General features: G+C 35.5%; 1 protein-coding gene across 16 annotated transcripts in view; it reads left to right on the top strand.

Annotated features, from left to right (window-relative positions):
• Positions 1–19,873, top strand: part of RAP1A (RAP1A, member of RAS oncogene family) — a 78,041-nt gene that overhangs the window by 5,253 nt on the left and 52,915 nt on the right. For 7 of the 16 annotated variants that reach the window (XM_082687412.1, XM_082687424.1, XM_082687420.1 and 4 more), the window contains one exon: positions 2,032–2,125. The exons of 2 other annotated variants lie outside the window; for them this stretch is intronic. The gene's annotated coding sequence lies outside the window, so the exon portion shown is untranslated. Of the gene's footprint in view, positions 1–2,031; positions 2,126–8,328; positions 8,399–19,873 lie in introns of all 16 variants that reach the window. 7 more of the 16 variants (XM_082687427.1, XM_082687413.1, XM_082687415.1 and 4 more) reach the window with 3 other exon arrangements.

The following is a 19,873-nucleotide window of genomic DNA, read 5'->3' as shown; positions in this document are numbered from 1 at the left end:
ATTAAGTAAAGCATGAAGTAACTTACTTTGAATTCACAAGTATATATACCTGTAACATTCATGGTTGTTTGCAGTGCTGTGCTATACACATTTATTCCGGTTATGAGAAATAGCTTTGCTCAGGATAGAACTGTGGCTTAGTTATCAACCACAGAAGTGTAAAAGTAAGAGAGGCACAAAGAACTGGGTGCAGTTGTTTCTTTGGCCAAATCCCAAATGCGGCTTGTAAGATTCTAAGTTAGAAGTAGGAAATTATCTCCTATTGCAGACTGACCATTTCAAATCAGTCAGATGTATAATCTGAAGAGTAAATGCATACACTGTATTTTCAGTGATATTTAAAAATGCATTTATAAACGGGATCATTCTGTTCTAGACAAGTTGGCTGTATTATAAAACATTAAGCAAGCAACCATAACTTTTATTGTTTTAGCAGTTGAAATTTAACACTAATCTTTGGATTTTATGTAGTTTTCAGTATCTATCCCAAATCTTTGATGTCTTTTGATCTACCTTTTCCATTTCATTGAATGCATGTAAAGACTTTGCATGATTTTATTAATAGATTTCAGATTCAGTCATTGAACAGATGTTCGCATGACCCAATATTAGGTTCTTTGATGGAAACTGAGATGTGAGACTGCAGCTTCTATTATAAGGAATTTAGAGTCTAGTAATTTATTTTGTTTGCCAGAACCTGACATATGTTTTATAAATAAATGTTGTATTTTCATGGTAGAATGGAAATAGAATGATACTCATTTTCTAAGTAACATCAATGTAATAGTTTAAATTTTCTCTTAGTTACTCAACGACTATTTCTGTGATACTATTTTCTCACCCCCACCCCCCACGGCTTTATTTTCTAACAGCATTTTAGTATTACAAGCAAACAAGTTTCCCGGTTTAAAATACAGTAAAATAAGAATTTTTTGCTTAATGCTCGTTTGACTTCAATTCGAGACTTGTTTTTGCTTTTGTTTTTGTTTGGCAAATTGCTGTTCTGCATATATGCCAAAGGTAGGGATTTTTCCCCCCACCTGGTTCAGCTGGCAATTTTAGTTCTGTGTTTAATATAAGAAGGTTTCTTTGTTGTGCTTTTGTTTTTTCATAGAACAGCTTAATCTTTTTTTCTACACTGATAAAAATCATCTTTTGCCACTAAAGTTAACTCTGCCCTAGAACAGAAATGTGCATGTAGAAAAAAATGCATCTATGTGCATTTTTAGTGAATATTGGTAGCTTGCCAGCTTTATTTTCAAGTTACTCTTCACTCCAGACCTAACTATGCTGGGCTTATAAGGCAACAACAGTATACATAGTTAATTTGCAGAACAAGAATAGTTTTTCTGGTTTTTCCCCTTTGCATGTTTTGAGTTAGGATTAATTGATATTTATTATTCTCAATAGACATACAATAAAACAATTCATTTAACTGTGGTGCTTTCTTTTGAAGCATTGGCTGACTTTTAGATAGTGAGCATTGTGCAATTTCATGAATACCACTGAATTTTGGGTAACATTCTTTACACAGTCTAAAAGTAAGTGTGAGCTAACAGGTTGTGGAAATGAAACAGGTTTGACATTTTCTTTGCACTGGGAAATGTTTCTTTTCCAAGTAACATGCCTTTATAGGTTCAGGATCATTTTCAGTGACTATAGCTGCTTACATTTTTTTTTTTCCCTTGTTTAAAGTAATTCATGTTCCATTGTGGCAAATTTTGAAAAGAACATAAATGTAAAGAAGAAATTGAAAATCATCTATAAACCTATCACCCAGAAATAATTACTACTGACATCTTAATGTACATTTTCTAGTTGTTTCCTTGCATGTACAAATTTTTTTTTAATGGAATTGTACTTTTATATATACTGTTTTGTGCCTGCGTTTTTCTCTAAACAGGATATTGGTCTCCTAGTTTGGGACTTTTAGGTTGATTCTTTATAAATTGCTATTTTAAATAACACTGGGGCAAACATTTTTGTACATTTATCTTTGATTGCATCTCTGTTTTTTTTTTCTTCCTTTAGGATAGATTCCCAGAAGTGGGATAACTGGATCAGAGGGTGGTTACCCTGTGTATAAGAGTGTGTGTCTCACTGCACCTTCAATGGCATTGAGTAGGTCAGTTTTTACAATCTTTGCCAATTTGATAGATATCTGTTACAATACATGGGTGGTAATCGCAAAATTCTCTTATTATTAATAATCTGTAAAACCATCATAGAGTATGATTGGTAATTTGCAGTCATCTTTGAAAAAGTTGGTTGGAATGAATTTCTTTGAAAATATTTTAGGTGAAAATAATCTTTGTGACAAAAAAAGACATTCCTTGAAGTTGCAATTTGAGCACTGTTCTTTTATTGGAAAGAAGTAGCATTTTAATGTTCTCCCTTTACTAAACTGGCAAACATGAGAAAGCTTATTGTTTAGTATGTGGTAAGTGGAGATATCGTGTAAAACTAAATGATTTCAGGTAGATGAAGGGGGTAGTCACATAGTTCAGACCAAAACAAAACAAAACAAAACAAAACCAACCAACATAGGGTTTAGAGCAATGGCTCTGGACTTAGGCAGCCTAGGTTCAAATCCATGTTTGCCATTTACTAAGTCTATGATTTGAGGCAACATACTGAGTATATAATGTGAGATGACTTTCTAAATATAATATTTGATGTGTCTGAACTTTGGCTTTCTCATCTTTACAAAGAGAATAATAATACCTACTTCATGATTTTGTTGAGAGGGTTAGAAATAATATGTAAAACTGACTGCTTGGCACATAGTAGGCATTTAATAAGAGCCAGTTATTGTAAATTTGGGTGGGGGTTGCCCTTATTGGGGGGTAGGGCAGATATCATTTGTGTGTCCTTGTTTACATGAATAAATGCAGAGATGCAAAAGGCAATGAACAGTGGCAGCTGGAGGGGAGTGGTAGACATTCTTTATGGTGGGAATGGCATGAGCCAAGATAGAAAGTTCAGGACAAGTTGGAGGACAGGGGATTGATTTGACAGAAGCCTGAACTTGTATAATTAGAAAATACGGTGATAAGACTATAAAGATTTGTTGGGCTAGACTGTAGAAGTCATTGAATGCTAGGTTGGGAAGTATAGACTTTTATTCAAGAGCACAAGAAGTTTTGACATGAAGAAAATGACCCAGTCAGAGCATTCATCTTTTTGAAGATGAATTTGGCTACAAAGTACTGAGTGAATTGAGGAAGAAAGAGACTGAGGGCAAGGAGGCTGGCTTAATAACAAAGGTAAAGCAAATCTGAGGTTTAATGGAAAACAAGAGGGTAGGTTTTGGGGAGAGTTTCTGGGAGTCATTGTCAAAGTCTCTGGGTCTTTAAGTGTACTCAGTTTGGAGATGAAATTCAAAAGAAATAATCTGAGCGTAAGGGATAGGCTACATGGAGTTAGGAACCACTGAGAGAATAGGAATAGCTGTCCTTTGGTTGTTGCTACTTTTTTTTTAATTGAAGGGTAAAAAATTCCTATTATTTGATCTGTGAAAAATGTGTGCTTATGCTCTTCGACAAATGCATAGTCTGCAGAAATGTTATTTATTTAGCATTTTGAGTCGCTAGTTAACAAAGACTCCTCAGTTTTAGACATTCTATTTCTGGAGGTATTATCTTAAAATACTTCACTGTAAGGTTAAATTCTGCATGTCTTTTTTTTTTTTTTTTTTTTAAGATTTTATTTATTTGACAGAGAGAGATCACAAGTAGATGGAGAGGCAGGTAGAGAGAGAGAGAGATAGAGGAAAGCAGGCTCCCTGCTGAGCAGAGAGCCCGATGCGGGACTCGATCCCAGGACCCTGAGATCATGACCTGAGCCGAAGGCAGCGGCTTAACCCGCTGAGCCACCCAGGCGCCCCTCTGCATGTCTTTTTGAGCATTTGTCCATGCACTGGACTTCGGAAGCATCAGTTATGTGAGCAGAAGTGATGAAAAGTGAAATATAGGCTTCTTGTTAAGCAGCTTAGAATATTGCCAGTGAAATGTGGAGCAATGAAAAATAGAAAATTGAGTATGTGATCTTTAGAGGAAATCCTACGTTTAATACTTCTCTCCTCTTTAATTTCTTAATTAAAAAAAGAAGTTTACATGTGCCATTTTTAGTCATTTTGGTACCTGGCTCTAGCTCTGTGCTAAATTGTACTTTCCACTTGGCTGAATAATAAGTAAGCAGGTTACTCTACAGACTGATATTAATGTTTCTTTGTGCCTGGTAAGTAAACTCACATGGGCTGTGAATTTTCTGGTTGCTGTCTTCCTTTAATTACCAGTTGAGAAAAGAATCAACACCCGATTTTTAAAAAGTATACTTGGGTTTGTGATACTTTCATGGTATTTGCATTATTTAAACTAGTGAGTTGTTTTATCTTTCTTTAATGTTTCTTTTAGTTTTCAATTATTTTCCAAACTCAGAAATAAAGGCTTTATTATTAGTTATTTTCATTTAAATCTCTTCTTCTAAAAGTATTCTTAGAAATATTTTTAAGTTCGTAAGCAAATGTAGCACATAGTATTGGGGTTGTGTGTGTTACTTACTACAAATACTGTGCTTTTCTTATGTGAAACTGCAAAAGCCCCTATCTTGTCAACTGAATGCTATTTCATTTGCTAAAGAGATCTCAGGTATTCAAAACAGTTATTTAATGTCTTGAATTATAAGATTCTAGTTGAATCTGTTTTGATTTGGTTTGAAGATATTTCTGTTTGTTAACAGGAATCAGAGCTACAGTTATTCCCCTAGGTCTCATCATTCTGTTGTTCCCTCATTCCCCTCATAGCTGAGAGCAAGAGCTTTCCTGGTTTGGGCCATTCTGGCACTGTCACTGTTACTGCAACTCTGGCCTTCCCAGTCTGTATGTTTTACATTCTTAGAAGCTGTCCTGCTTGCATCTTGGCAGGAAAAATAAGTTATTAGATTGAGTGGCTGTTAGTCCATGGCATACGATTATAAGAAAATTCACGATTTTATACATTACATACTTCAGTAAAGCTGAAATAAAAAATTCATTTTCTTTTTATATGAGGTGACACATGAAGTGTGTGAAACATTAATAGATTTTCATAGTCTATCCAAAAGGATAGAAATAAAAGAAGATGAAGTTCACTTGTTGAATAGAATGTTATATACATTTTTCTTATTCTTTTAGTCAAAAACATTTTTTCTTACTTCCTTTGGGTTAGCAATTTTGAATGCTAAATATAAGTTGTTGACTAAGAAATCGGTTTTCCCCCAAAACATTCTTAAAACATTTTGGTTAGTGATCCAACAAATAGTTATTGCTTGATTATTGGGTGCCTCGTACCGTTTTAGGAACTAAAGATAGAGCAATGAATAAGACTTGCTGTCATGGAACTCTTTATACAAGTGGAGTTTGGTGGTGGTAGAGAGATGGTAAATAAGTGAGCAAGATAATTTCAGAGGTTACAAATGCCATGAAGAAGCTTTAGATTGAGTGTTGAGGGAAGACTCAGCTGTTAATACTTATTTTGAGACCTGAATGACAAAAAGCTAGATGTGATGATCTGCAGGAAGAGTGAACCAGGCAGCAGGCCCAGTTAGTACAAAAGCCCTTAAGTGAGAAGCCCCACGGTATAGTTGAGAAAGCCATCCTGATAAGCTGAGAGACTGGTAAATGGGGTTGCCTGGAGACAAATCAACATAGGTCTTTGGTGAAGCACTTGGATTTTGTTCTTATACATACAAAAGGAAGACACAGGATATCACTACATACTTACCTTTATGGATAAATAACGTGTAACTTTTGAATTTAAAGTTGGTGTTACTGGTGATACTGGCTTAAATCAGTAGGGTAACTAGTAGTTTCTCTAGACATAGGAAATCACTAACATGATATATAAATTATGTTTCTCTCAGTGATCTGCAGAGAAAGGAATTAATTATTCTCAGTATTGTAAAAAGCCTAATGAAAATTGTATATGTTCTCACAATAGATTTAAACAGGTAAAATACTATATATCTTTGCTTTGACCAATAATTATATCAACTCAGATCTTTGTGGCTAATTATCACAAATCATTATCATATATTGTGATTTGCAAGCTATTAATGAAATAAGACATCACACTGGTACCTCAAGAACCTAACATTGAGTTTCATTAATATCTATGTCTTTGACAGTTTTGAGACTTCTGATTAGCTCTTCTTATCCAGTTAATTAAATGTCAGTGCAACTAATAGACAAAAGTCTATAAAGATGTGGAATCTGTGGAGAAAAGAGATTTTTCATAGTAAGGTTGAAAACCACTGATCAGTGTCCTAATCTGTAGAGGGACCTACAGAGAGAAGGGAAGTAATATTTTTTTGAAAATGAAGTTACTACATCTCATTTAATCTGTACAGCAAATCAGAAAAATAGATATTGTTCATTTTTTGCAGATGATAAAACTCAAAGTAATTATATAATTAAAAAAATTAACAAACTCTAATGGTAAAAGATAATGCTGACACCAAACTTCCAGAAGGGACTGCCGCATTACAAAGCACACAATAGGTGGTCAATAAATATTTGTATCTTGCTTATATCCAAACATGAATGAGTAGCTGAAATCCCTATATCCTTATAATCATTTCTTCAATGTAACACATCATTTTTCTTCTAAATGTGTCTAGAAAATTACTCAGAAATAATTGGCTTCACTTTTTTTCCCCTGTAAAATTCACCCCTCTACCACCCATGAGGTGTAAGTCATTTAAATCAATCACAGAGTACAAATCCTGAGGGAAATAAAAGACCACCAACTTGGAAAGTATAATTTTCAGTTAGATATTAGCTGACAGTTTGTAATGTTTTTAGATTTTTAAACAGTCGAGATACCATCTCTTGTATTCACATTCAAGATACCATCTTTTGGTTCTGTGTCTCTTAATTTTTTTTTAACTTAAAAATTTATAATGGTTTTCTGTACTGAGGTGGTGGAAAAACAGTAGTGAAAATGTTTATGTAGCCAACATAAGTTGTCCACCTAATCTCGGACTGTTTCAGTGATGTGGGAGGGCATACTTAGGCAGTATGAGATCTCTGAATTACTTATTTATAAAGGTTCTTCTAATCCTTCAAATGAATTAATATCCTAATAAATTTAAGTTTAGAGTTCTTTCAAATGCATACCTAATAAGAATGGATGCCTAAGGGTTGAAAGCAGATGCAGGAAATCTAAAGAGTAAAAGAAGCTATTTTAGTGGAAGGTTTCAAAAGGGAAAGGATTATGATACAAAATTAACTGTAGGAGAATGGGTAATACATGGCAGTTGCTATATAGACTGGAAAAGAAACTTATTTTCACAAAAACAAATGAAATTGATGAAGTATGGGCTATGAGATAAATTAATGTTGAACAAGTGAAAAGAACACTTGGGTCAGGTATGGTGGCCTACAGGACCTTCAGAGAGTATATGATGAATCTTATCATGTGTGGCAGTATCATTATTTCATGGAATATGGATTCTGTCTGTTGGTTTGGGTTGGGAGTACAGTACAGTAAATCTAAATAGAATGAACAGGGTTGTTTTTGTGAAGAAGGAACATATTTTAAAATATGTTTCCAGTTGTCTGAGACTAAGGTTGTGAAAGGTGTATAAAAGGTAAGTTTGTATGATATTTTGGTTCTTGGTATCCTTGAAATGCTTTTTGTTATTTTGGAATTGTTTTTGCTAGATTCCTATATGACAACTTTTAGACTGCTTTACTGTACATTCTGCTGCTCTTTAATCCAGTCATATAGTTGGTTTAGTAAGGGTATACATGACTCCTGGACTGACATTTTCATGCTTTAGGAAATTGTTTTGCGTATAAAGTCAAGTAACAGATCTATAGATGTGTATATCTGAAAATTATGGGTGAAACATTTATTAATTTAATTATTTGAGAATATCAGATTAAGAAAAACGATGGGCAAATGAGCTTAGAAAGTGAATCTTATGTCTCAGACCCACCTTTGTTTAGAATTTCAGATGGTAGGTTATTTTGATGGTGTCTCTTTTACATTCAAATGGTAAGGTTGAAATTTGAGTAACTCAAAATTGGTCAAATAGTATTCTCTTTTAGAAAACATTTTGTGTCTTTTGAGTAGAGTTTCATATTTAGGACAAATGCCATTGTAAAACATCCCTTTGAATTTTAAATAAATATACATTGACTTCTTATAGTACTCCAGTGTCATAATTTTCACACTGGCATATGACAGCATTATAATTGTAAGAACCAACCAAATCTGCAAGTGAAACCATGAGTAGAGGGGTTTTAGATGATGTATTCATTCTGCTATTCCCATTATGCTTTAGACTTGGACTACTGTCGTCAGCAGAACAAGCTTGAGATTGTGTCACTACTCAGTACCATCTGCTTGCATGGGTATGTAAGCAATAGGCCTTCAACACTGGATATAAAGAATCGTCGCTTTGTCGTTGTGTTTTTAGCTGGCTCTGCTTAGGTTCCATGTACTGGGTTTTGTTCTTTTGTAGCCATAACACTTCCATAACCATGTTTTTGATGTTTTGATGTGCTGAAGATGGATGTGTGAAGTTTTTCAGTAACGAAAAGAAAATGCTTATTTTAATCAGTGAAGTTTAAAAATGATTTTTTAAAAATAATCAAATACTTGGAAGAGAGAGAGCTTTCTATCAAGGACTAGTCATTTCCTCTCCACCACAGTTAATTTTCTCAGTATAACAAACTACTTTTTAAGTCCAGTAAGCCCAAATGTTTTGTAGAAAATCAATCATAACTGTATTTGTCTGTACTATTTTTAAGAAGTGCTGTATTGTTAAGAGAGAAATAAACATTACTAATGTTTATATAATATCACTTCTTAGTTTTACAGAATGCTTATTCATATATAGGCTAAAAGGAAATACCGAAAGACTAAAGTTGTTACCTTGAATTTGGGATTATAGGTGATCTTTATTTTCTGAATTTTTATATATCATTCATATATTTTATAATTTAAATGAATTCATTATAAATGTGAAATGAAATTTTTATTTTTTTTATAATTTTTTTTTTTAAAGATTTATTTATTTGACAGAGAGAAATCACAAGTAGACAGAGAGGCAGCCAGAGAGAGAGAGAGAGGGAAGCAAGCTCCCCGCTGAGCAGAGAGCCCGATGCGGGACTCGATCCCAGGACCCTGAGATCATGACCTGAGCCGAAGGCAGCGGCCTAATCCACTGAGCCACCCTGGCGCCCCGAAATTTAATGAAATTTTTAAAGATGAAGAGTCTTAAGGGATAAAATTAGTTTAAAGGCTTTACAAATAAATTAATAAACAGGATGCATTCTGAGATGGAATTGTGTATAATGATAAAATCTGTACTTTAAAACAAGCAAAATTAAGTTGTCATTTTTTTGGGTGTAAGGAGTAAGAAAAAAAAACTGGAAAAGCATTGTACTATTTGATATGATGACTTAGAAAATTTTTGTTCCATTCTTCTAACTCAGGTTTGCTTCAGTTACATTCATTTTTATGCTCTTTTATGGATAGTTATTTAATTATAAGGTTTTAATTTGTTCATACAGATGATGTGCCAAATCTCACAGAATATTTGGCAAAACACTCAGTGAAAGATAGCCATAGTACCTACTAGTTCCTACTCTTATTTCTCAGTCTTTTCATCTGTAAAATGGAAAAAGAACAGTACCTATTTCTTAGACATATTTGAGGACTAAATAAGTGTATGTGGCATACAAAAAGTGCTTAAATATTATTGCTTCCACTATCAGGATTATTACCACCACCAAAAGGTGGCATTGATGTCCAGAAGAATTTGGAGAAGATTGCTATGGCCTGGAGCAGTATCTGACACTTTGTATCCCCTGCTTTGACTATATTCTCTGTGTATTCTCCTTTCCTTAAATAGAACTATTAGCTATGCACTTAGGTAGTTTCATTATTTATGTATGCAATAAATCTTGGTATTGGTGGCTTAATGTTTTAAGCCATAGTATTTAACATGGGAGATGTTTAATTTGGTCCCGACAAAATTTTGAATTCTGGGTATTTCAAGGCTGATGTGCCAACAAAGTATATTAACTAGAGAATTGAGTGTAGCTGACTGCATCCTAGTTATTATTATCCAACAGTGACTTTTGTTCCTTATTGGTTTAATTTGCATCATAAGATTAGAAACCGTTTCTTTGTGACTGATGGTGCCTTGAGAAAGCCAGTGGTTAATGCTGGTTTTTGCAGATTTAACTAAAGTGAGTTTATTTTAGTGGCAAAATTTACAAATACTACTTTTTTCTTTTATATTCTTCACAGTGCTTTGTACCCAGTAGAGACAGTGAGTAATAGGGTGTTTGATAGTTTGTGAAGAAATGTGAATCTTCCAAGTTCCTTATAGGAAAAGAGTTTAGTAGGGTTTCCTAGATTTCCAGGCTCTTAGTTTATTTTAATTTTATCACTTCAGTACATAATTTTAAAAATCCCTTAGGCCAAGTTAAAACGTATCGGTATTACATATTTCCATGGGAGCAGTATGATGATACAAGTATGCCTCATTGGATAAAAGCCACTAGCTCCATTCATAGAAATTTTGATTTTATTAGGTCTGTAGTAATGTAGATTACTTTTTAGTAAAGGTAGTTTACTTGTCAGTTGATTTAGTTTACTGCAGAATCTGTAGTTTACTTCTCCAAGTGATCCCAGATGATTCTGATGCAGTACGTTCTCATTTTCTTTATATTTTCATTTTAGTATTATATTTAACAAATAGTCTGCATTGTGTTTTTAAAGATTTAAAGGACTATAGAATAAATTTGATATTTAAAAATGAAAATTAATGCTGTGTCTTAACTTTCATTGTATATTCCTTTATAATTAGTTCATTGTATATATATAACTATCCAAACTCACATAATACTGGGACACCTGGGTGACTCAGTTGGTTAAGCACCTGCCTTCAGCTCAGGGCTTGATCCGGAGTCCCATATATGGCTCCTTGCTCAGCAGGGAGCCTACTTCTACCTCTGCCTGCCACTCCTCCATTATTGTGCTCCCATGTCCCCTGCTGCTGTGCTTGCTCGCGCTCTTGCTCTCTTTCTCTCTCTTTTGCTCTCTCTCTGACAAATAAATAGAATCTTAAAAAAAAAAACTCAAGTAATATCAAGTTCATTGTAGAAAAATTGAGAGTACTAATGAAGAAGTGTTTGTCAAACTTTTAGCATTATTGCCTGCTTACCCTGCCCCAGTCTTTAGCAATTTTTTCTTAATTGTACCCCTGTGAAATTTTAATAGCACAGATATACTCTATGTTTAGGCATTGTTTGTTAATTTGTGCTTTATATGCTAAGAGTTTTCATTTTCTTTTTTTCTTTCTTTCTTCTTCTTCTTTTTTTTTTGCCCCTCAGCCAATTTTCACCCGCATGGGGGTAACATTGCCCTGATGAGAATATATGCAATAAGCTTAAAAAAATTCTTTTTACCCCTTAGCCTATTAATATTTTGGTATACAACCTTCACAGGGGTTTTCAATGCATACTTATTTTTTCTTTTAAAAAATGAGATCAGATGCATAATATTTCATCTCCCTTTGAAAAAATATATTGTGAATTTTTTGTGAAAATGAGCATACTTTAATAATATTTAAAGATAATTATCAGTACGTCTCCCATTACATGAATTTGCCATCATTTCTTTAAGTGATTACTTGTACTTTTAAGGATTTTTTTTTTTTAAATTACCAAAGCTCTGATCTATCATTGCAGTTGAATTGTTCCATGCATTCTCAGTTATTTCCTTAGGATAAATTGCAAGTAGTAGAATTATATTATTCTGTACATTTAAATATTTTTTGGTATGTATAGCTTAGAGTATGAAAGCCCCTTTTCCAAGGACAACCACCATTAATGATGTTTAGTAATTTATCCATTCTTCTATTGAAAGACCTTTTGTTTCCTGGTTTTTGGTTTTTTGCTTTTGGCATACATCTTTGTTTGCTTGTATTTTTCTGTATCGTAAATTTCCGTTTGTGTGAGAATTGTTGGGGTCATTTAAGAATTGGAATAGTAGGGCACCTGGTGGCTCATTTGGTTGGGCAACTGCCTTCAGCTCAGGTCATGATCCTGGAGTCCTGGGATCGAGTCCCGCATCGGGCTCCCTCGTACATGGGGAGTCTGGATTTTCCTCTGACCTTCTCCCCTCATGCTCTCACTCACTCACTCTCAAATAAATAAATAATATCTTTAAAAGAAAATAAAATTAAAAAAAGAATTGGAATACTTTACATGCTTTTTTTTTTTTTTTAAGGCTTTCCCTATTTGCCTATTCTGATGTTGCTACTATATTTTGGTTACTGTAACTTTGTACTGTTGTGCTTTTATATCTGGAAATATAAAATGTTCCATTAAGTAAGTAAGTGTGTCTGTATATTTTTCCGATTACAAGTTACAGTTAAGTTTGGCTGGTTTTTTTTTTTTTTTCTTTGTTTTTTAGAAGACAAGCATAGGTATTTTAACTAGACTAGAATAATACAGATTTTTGAGGAGTTACAATTTTAGGCTTGAGAACTTTTAGTGCCTAGGAGTGATTCAGAACTCTAAAAGCACTTCACAGTTGCAAAGTAAAGAAAAAAGCTATTGGGCTGTGAGCTTTCTGGAATATTTGGAACCACAACATTTCTGTCAAGTATGCCTTTTAATCTTTGGTTTATTGATTGCAGTATCTTGGACCTACACTCTGTTTGCAATCTAACTTTTTGTCCTTTTAAAACATATTCTCCTTCTCTTTTTACGTTTCTGGTAAGTACTTATTTTAGGTATGCTCTACTATGTTGTTTCTGCTTGTTTTTATAGAATTCCTTTATATATTGTCTTTAGAGTTATTTATACATTTTTCTGAGTCTTAGAATCTCATAAAGTTCAAAATATATCAGAATAGTTATTATATTAGGCAATATCTGTGAATTAGCACCTGATTTTTACAGAATCTTAATCTAGTGTTTTTGCTAGATTGAAGCAGGTTTCCTTATGGAAAACCATTAAACATTGCAAAAGAATTGTGCTTTGGTTTTCAAAGTAGAAATATTTTTGTTTTTTAAAAATAGAGCTAATTTTGGGATGCCTGGAAGGTTCAGTTAGTTAAGTGTCTGCCTTCGGCTCAGGTCATGATCCCAGGATCCTGGGAACCAATCCCTCATTGGGCTCCTTTCTTGGCGGGGAGCCTGTTTCTCCCTCTGCCTGCTGTTCCCTCTGTTTGTGCCCTCTTTCTCTCACAAATAAATAAACTCTTAAAAAAAAAAAATAGGGCTAGCTTTTCTTAGGTAGTTTCACCTTTAAATTTAAGTGCTCACACCATTACTAAAAATCTTTAAATGTTGATTCTGACCCTACTATAATTATATGAGCTAGTTTTCTTTTTTAAGACACACTCTTGAGTGAGACTTTCAAATGCTCTAAGTGTTCTGGAAGAGTTTATTTACCTTTGTAATGAAAAATCCCTCCTGAGAGTACTACACTCACCACTAGGGTGAAGGCTAATCATAATAAATATAATAAATGGTACTCTACCTAGGCAGTTCAAACAGGTCTGTTTTCTAGGAGTAGCCTCTCTTGGAGTTGAGTAGTCCCCACAGTTAACTTAGGCTCATTGCAGAGGTTCCCTGTGCTTTGGGTCGTGGTTTTTTCTTTAGTGATTTGAAAAACCATTTGCTTTCCCTCATGGTAATATTCTTTTTTTTTCTTTGGATGGTATGTTTTGAAAAATTAGCATCTCAAATGTGATTTTATCTGTTGAGGCTTACCATTTAACCAGGTTGGAAATTTTATTCTGTGGTACAGAATTTAAACACTTTCTGAATATACACGAAACTGTGTTCTTTACTCAGAATCACAGCAGCAAACACATGACAACATGTGTTTGAGCATTAACTCATTATGACTTTAGACCTTTGGTCAAGCTGTATAATGGCTTGGGTACTGCCTTACCACCCACCCTGCCTACTGCTTTGTTTTCTGAACCCTGAAGCCATATGAAAAACTTAGAATTAATTTAAATGTATAGTCCTTCTAAGGAGGATATTTTGTTTTAATTAAATGTTATATGAGATTACTATAAATGATTGTAAAAATTAGAGTGTGATAGACTTTTGTGTTTGTACAACTTCAAAATATTTTCATTTTATTCTTATTTAAACTATTTTCTCCTCACACTAAGTATTGTGATAAATTAGTACCAGTAAGACTTTAATTAGTAATAACCATCTGGTGGAAAAGATTTGTCAATAGATTTGTCAGGATATAGATCTCCACTGAAGAGAGAAGTAGGGAGATTCTAGTTTTGTGCCCTGACAGAAAGTAAACTGCTTTTCAGGAAAGGATTAAGTAATTTTTACTAGTTTTTTTATATAATTATTTTTCTATTCAAAATATAATTAAAGTAATCCTTGAATATCTTTCTAATCATGCTGTTTTTAAAAAACTCATTGTTTGGGGGTGCCTGGGTGGCTCAGTGGGTTGAAGCCTCTGCCTTCAGCTTGGGTCATGATCCCAGCGTACTGGAATCAAGCCCCCCGTCAGGCTCTCTGCTAAGGAGGGAACCTGCTTTCTCCCCCCCCCCCCCTCTCTGCCTACTTGTGATCTCTGTCAAATAAACAAATAAAATCTTTAAAAAAAAAAAAAAAAAGAACTCCTTGTTTTTAACTAAACAAGTAATACATTATAAAAAGAAATAACAGGTCACATAAAAAAGTACAGCTCAAGTAAAAAATATAGATGAGGCAAAAATAATAGTTACCAGTTCGCTAAAATTCCTGTGTAAACATGTTCATGTATGAATATTGTTTTGTTTTCCTATCTGCTTTTTTTTTTTTAATTTTCAGATAGAGAGGTGAAACATGAAGACTAGAAATGTTCTTTACCATGATGCTGTGATACTAAATAAAAATTCCATTCTTCAGAGACAGGTTTTGTCAAGTTCCCCATCTCTGCCCTTGCTCTTCCCCTCACCTAGATTCTTTTTTCATCATCACTCTTCTTCTTGAAAGGAGGGTGGTATACTGATGTGGTTTGTCTCCATTCTGGCTGGGCTGTGCATTAAAATTAAAAGAGGAGCTTTGAGAAATAACCACATCCTGACTCCACTATGCAAAGATTCTTATTTAATTGGTCATGATGAGGCAAGACGTGTGGGAGGAGAATGTGTTTTATCTTAGTCTGCATATGGAAGCTTGCTGGAGTTTTTGAGTTCCAGTTTGGGAGCGGGGAAAGCAATGATTGAGTCCAAGGAGTGTCCTCCTCAGTTTCCTGTCTTTAAGAAGGGTGATAGGCATTGATCTTTATAATCCCTAAGTTCTCAGAGGAATGCACTGCCCAAACTTCTTCACTTATTCCAGTACTGGTTCATCTACAGTTTGTAATACTTGAATTCTAAGGAAAATCAACTCATTAATGCAGCGAAGATGAGGTAGACAAGGTTAGTGGTGAAGCAGTGTAGTGTTGTGGGTAAGTGCACAGATGATAGAGTTTTAATCCCGGTTCTGTAATTTGTATCTGCTGAGCTTAGGCGAGTTTGTTTTAGCCTCTCTGACTCATCGATAAAATGGGAATAGTTTATACCTCATAGGGATATTGTGAATATTAGAAATATTAATATATAAAGTACTTAAAACAGTATTTTATATGGTAACTACTCAATTAATAGTACAATTAATGTATTCCTTTTCTTGTGTCTTCTTTTCTAACAAGGTTACCCGTTTCTTGCCCACTCCTGGAGATAAATTAATGCTTTCTTTAGTAAACTAGAGCAGGGGTCAGCAAATTTTTTTCTGTAAAGGGCCAGATAAGAAATGTTTTTGGTTTGTAGGGCCATATGGTCTCTGTTGCAGTACTGCAGGGCAAAAGCAGCCCATTGACCATGTGTAAACAAACGAGCAGGGCTGTGTCTACTTTATTTAGGGACACTAAAGTTTGCATTTCATCTAATTTTCACATGTCATGAAGTACTGATTTTCTTTTGATTTAAAGAAAAGACATTTAAGATCGTAAAAACCGTTTTTAGTATACAGGTCACACAGAAATAGGCAGTGGGCCCTTTTTGGCATATAGGTCATAGTTTGCTGATTCCTGAACTAGAGTAAAGGAATCCACACATTCTGACTATTTTAGACACCCTTTCTTTCTTAAGCATGCCTTCATTCTTTAATTTCCTTGTACTAGGAGTCTAGAAAATTATTTTTATTGCCATCAGGTTTAGAATTGAAAAATTCTATTTTGAGCTCTGATCTTAAACGATAAGTACATGTGTGAAGGGGGGACCTCTTTGTGAGCTTTCCTCTCCTCAGTGACACATATAATAGTACTTAGGGTTCTTGGGTTGCAGACAACAGAAACAGATTTTGTATTGTTCTCAGCACCATAGTAGGTGTTTATATTAGGGTTCTCCAAAGAAACAGATCAGTAGGATACATACACACACAACTAGTGTACATACACAATTTGTATGTATGTGTGTATAGTGAGAGATTTATTTCAAGAAATTGGCTTAAATTGTTTTGGGGCCTACCAAGTCCAAAATTGATAGGGCAGGGCTGCTGGAAACTCTCTGGCAGCCTTGTGTAGAGTTTCTTCTTCATGAAACCTCAGTTTGGCCCTTAAGGGCCTTCAGCTGATTGGATGGAGCCTCCCCCACATTATTGATAATCTCCTTCACTTAAAGTGGACTGATGATAAGTGTTAACCACATTTACATAATACCTTCATAGCAACACCTAGATTTTTGTGTTTGAATAACTGGGTACTACTATATCCTAGCCAAGTGACATACAACTAACCATCACATAGTTCAATAAATATTTTTCCATTAAAAGGTTGAACAAATGGCTAAGATGGTTAATTGAAGCAGAAGAAGACAGTATTTGAAGGATGTTGAATAACAGAATTTAAGAAGTAAGCATTCAGGGGCACCTGGGTGGCTCAGTGGGTTAAAGCCTCTGCCTTCCGCTCAGGTCATGATCCCAGGGTCCTGGGATCAAGCCCTGCATCCCTCTCTCTGCTCAGCAGGGAGGCTGCTTCCCCCTCTCTCTGTGCCTGCCTCTCTGCCTACTTGTGATCTCTGTCAAATAAATAAACAAAATCTTTAAAAAAAAAAAAAAAAAAAGGAAATAAGTATTCAGGCCGAAGGAAGCCCCAGGAAGCACTGGGAGAGTTTAAAGGGGTTGAGACCTAGGTAGCAGGAATAGACAGTGTCTTTAGTTTAGCACAGTCAGAATGAATCTGCACTAACCATTTCCCATCCTCATGTCGTTCTGCTCAAGATTCAGCTTCTTAAGAGATTCTGCCTGATTGGCCTGTCTTGAGTTTGGGTAAGAGATCTTCTTTGCCCAGTAGACGGTGGGACATCTTGATTGACATTTCCACCAAAACTACAGTGAAGGGATGAGGTTATTTCCCAACAGAGAGTCAGGATGCTGTTAACAAAAGGAGGAGGAAGGGATACTAGACTAATGCAAAAATACCAGATGTCTACTTCACCAATTCTTTATATCTGCCCACATAGAAGGACAGCTGGTAAGGCTGGCACGGACTGGGGCCAGATCATGGAAAACTTTATAGGCCTTAGGAATCCACTTGGGCCTTAATCCTGTAGAAGAAGGAACTTTTCTGGAGTCTCTACTCTAGAGAGAATTTGAAATTTTGGGGCCAAATTTTGGACCATCTTCCTTTCTTCAGAAAATTATACTTAGGACCTAAGAAAGGTTTGTTTTTTGAGCACCTGGGTGGCTCAGTTGGTTAAGCATCTGACTCTTGATTTCAGCTCTGATGATGAACTCAGGGTTGTAAGATGGAGCCCCACATTGGGCTATGTGCTCGGTGTGGAACCTGCTCAAGATTTTCTCTCTCCCTCTGTCTCACCCCTCCCCGCCCCTTGCACTTGTTCTCTCTCTCTAAGAAAAGGTTGGGGGGGGGTTGTTTTTGTTTTTTGTTTTGCATAGCATTTCAAAAGATTCTCCTACTGTGGTTGGTGGGAAGAAGGGCCAGTCTCTTAACCTGAATGGTTAAGAACTAATAGGGAGAGGGTGGTATATACTGCATAAGGATTTTAGGCATGGGAAGCACAGTAGAGTTGCATTTTAAATAAATCATACAGGCTTGAATTGGAGGGTGGATTCGAGGGGTATAAGGCTGGGTGGAGGCTGAAAAGCAATCAGAAAATTACCTTTCTTCCCTCAGCTACCAGTAGTTGCAATTTTTTCTATTCTCCTTAATCTCTGATTGCTCATGGAAAGATTTGGTTAAGGGATGTTGAGGGCTTCAATTAATAAAGACATAATGGGGATGAAAGGGAAACAATTTTAAGAAATATTTAGGAGATAAAATTTGCAGGACTTAGCTATTGATCATATTTGGGGAACAGATTGTCTGTGGCCATGTATGTTTCTAGCTTGCATGACAGAAAATTGCTGAGAGAATTAGTAGAAAGCAGATAGAGGGATTGACCTTAAATGTGAGGAGGGGCTTTATCCCCTGAATGGGACTTGAGGAAAAAAGATGACTGTGGAACCAAAAAAGACCTCGAATGGCCAAAGGAATATTGAAAAAGAAAGCCAAAGTTGGTGGCATCACAATTCCGGACTTCAAGCTCTATTACAAAGCTGTCATCATCAAGACAGCATGGTACTGGCCCAAAAACAGACACATAGGTCAATGGAACAGAATAGAGAACCCAGAAATAGACCCTCAACTCTATGGTCAACTAATCTTCGACAAAGCAGGAAAGAATGTCCAATGGAAAAAAGACAGCCTCTTCAACAAATGGTGTTGGGAAAATTGGACAGCCACATGCAGAAAAATGAAATTGGACCATTTCCTTACACCACACACAAAAATAGACTCAAAATGGATGAAGGACCTCACTGTGAGAAAGGAATCCATCAAAATCCTTGAGGAGAACACAGGCAGCAACCTTTTCGACCTCAGCTGCACCAACATCTTCCTAGGAACATCGCCAAAGGCAAGGGAAGCAAGGGCAAAAATGAACTATTGGGATTTTATCAAGATCAAAAGCTTTTGCACAGCAAAGGAAACAGTTAACAAAACCAAAAGACAACTGACAGAATGGGAGAAGATATTTGCAAACAACATATCAGATAAAGGGCTAGTGTCCAAAATCTATAAAGAACTTAGCAAACTCAACACCCAAGGAACAAATAATCCAATCAAGAAATGGGCAGAAGACACGAACAGACATTTCTGCAAAGAAGACATCCAGATGGCCAACAGACACATGAAAAAGTGCTCCACATCACTCGGCATCAGGGAAATACAAATCAAAACCACAATGAGATATCACCTCACACCAGTCAGAATGGCTAAAATGAACAAGTCAGGAAATGACAGATGCTGGTGAGGATGTGGAGAAAAAGGAACCCTCCTGCACTGTTGGTGGGAATGCAAGCTTGTGCTATCACTCTGGAAAACAACATGGAGGTTCCTCAAAATGTTCAAAATAGAACTACCCTATGACCCAGCAATTGCACTACTGAGTATTTACCCTAAAGATACAAACGTAGTGATCCGAAGGGGCATGTGCACCCAAATGTTTATAGCAGCAGTATCTACAATAGCCAAACTATGGAAAGAACCTAGATATCCATCAACAGATGAATGGATCAAGAAGATGTGGTATATATACACAATGGAATACTATGCAGCCATCAAAAGAAATGAAATCTTGCCATTTGTAGCGACGTGGATGGAACTAGAGGGTATCATGCTTAGCGAAATAAGTCGCGGAGAAAGACAACTATCATATGATCTCCCTGATATGAGGAAGTGGAGATGCAACATGGGGGGTTAAGGGGGTAGGAGAAGAATGAATGAGACAAGATGGGTTTG

The sequence above is a fragment of the Mustela nivalis genome, assembly GCF_964662115.1.
Source record: "Mustela nivalis genome assembly, chromosome: 10".
Lineage (NCBI taxonomy): Eukaryota > Metazoa > Chordata > Mammalia > Carnivora > Mustelidae > Mustela > Mustela nivalis.
Note: the sequence above shows the minus strand (reverse complement) of the source record. Positions and strands in the feature narration are given on the sequence as shown.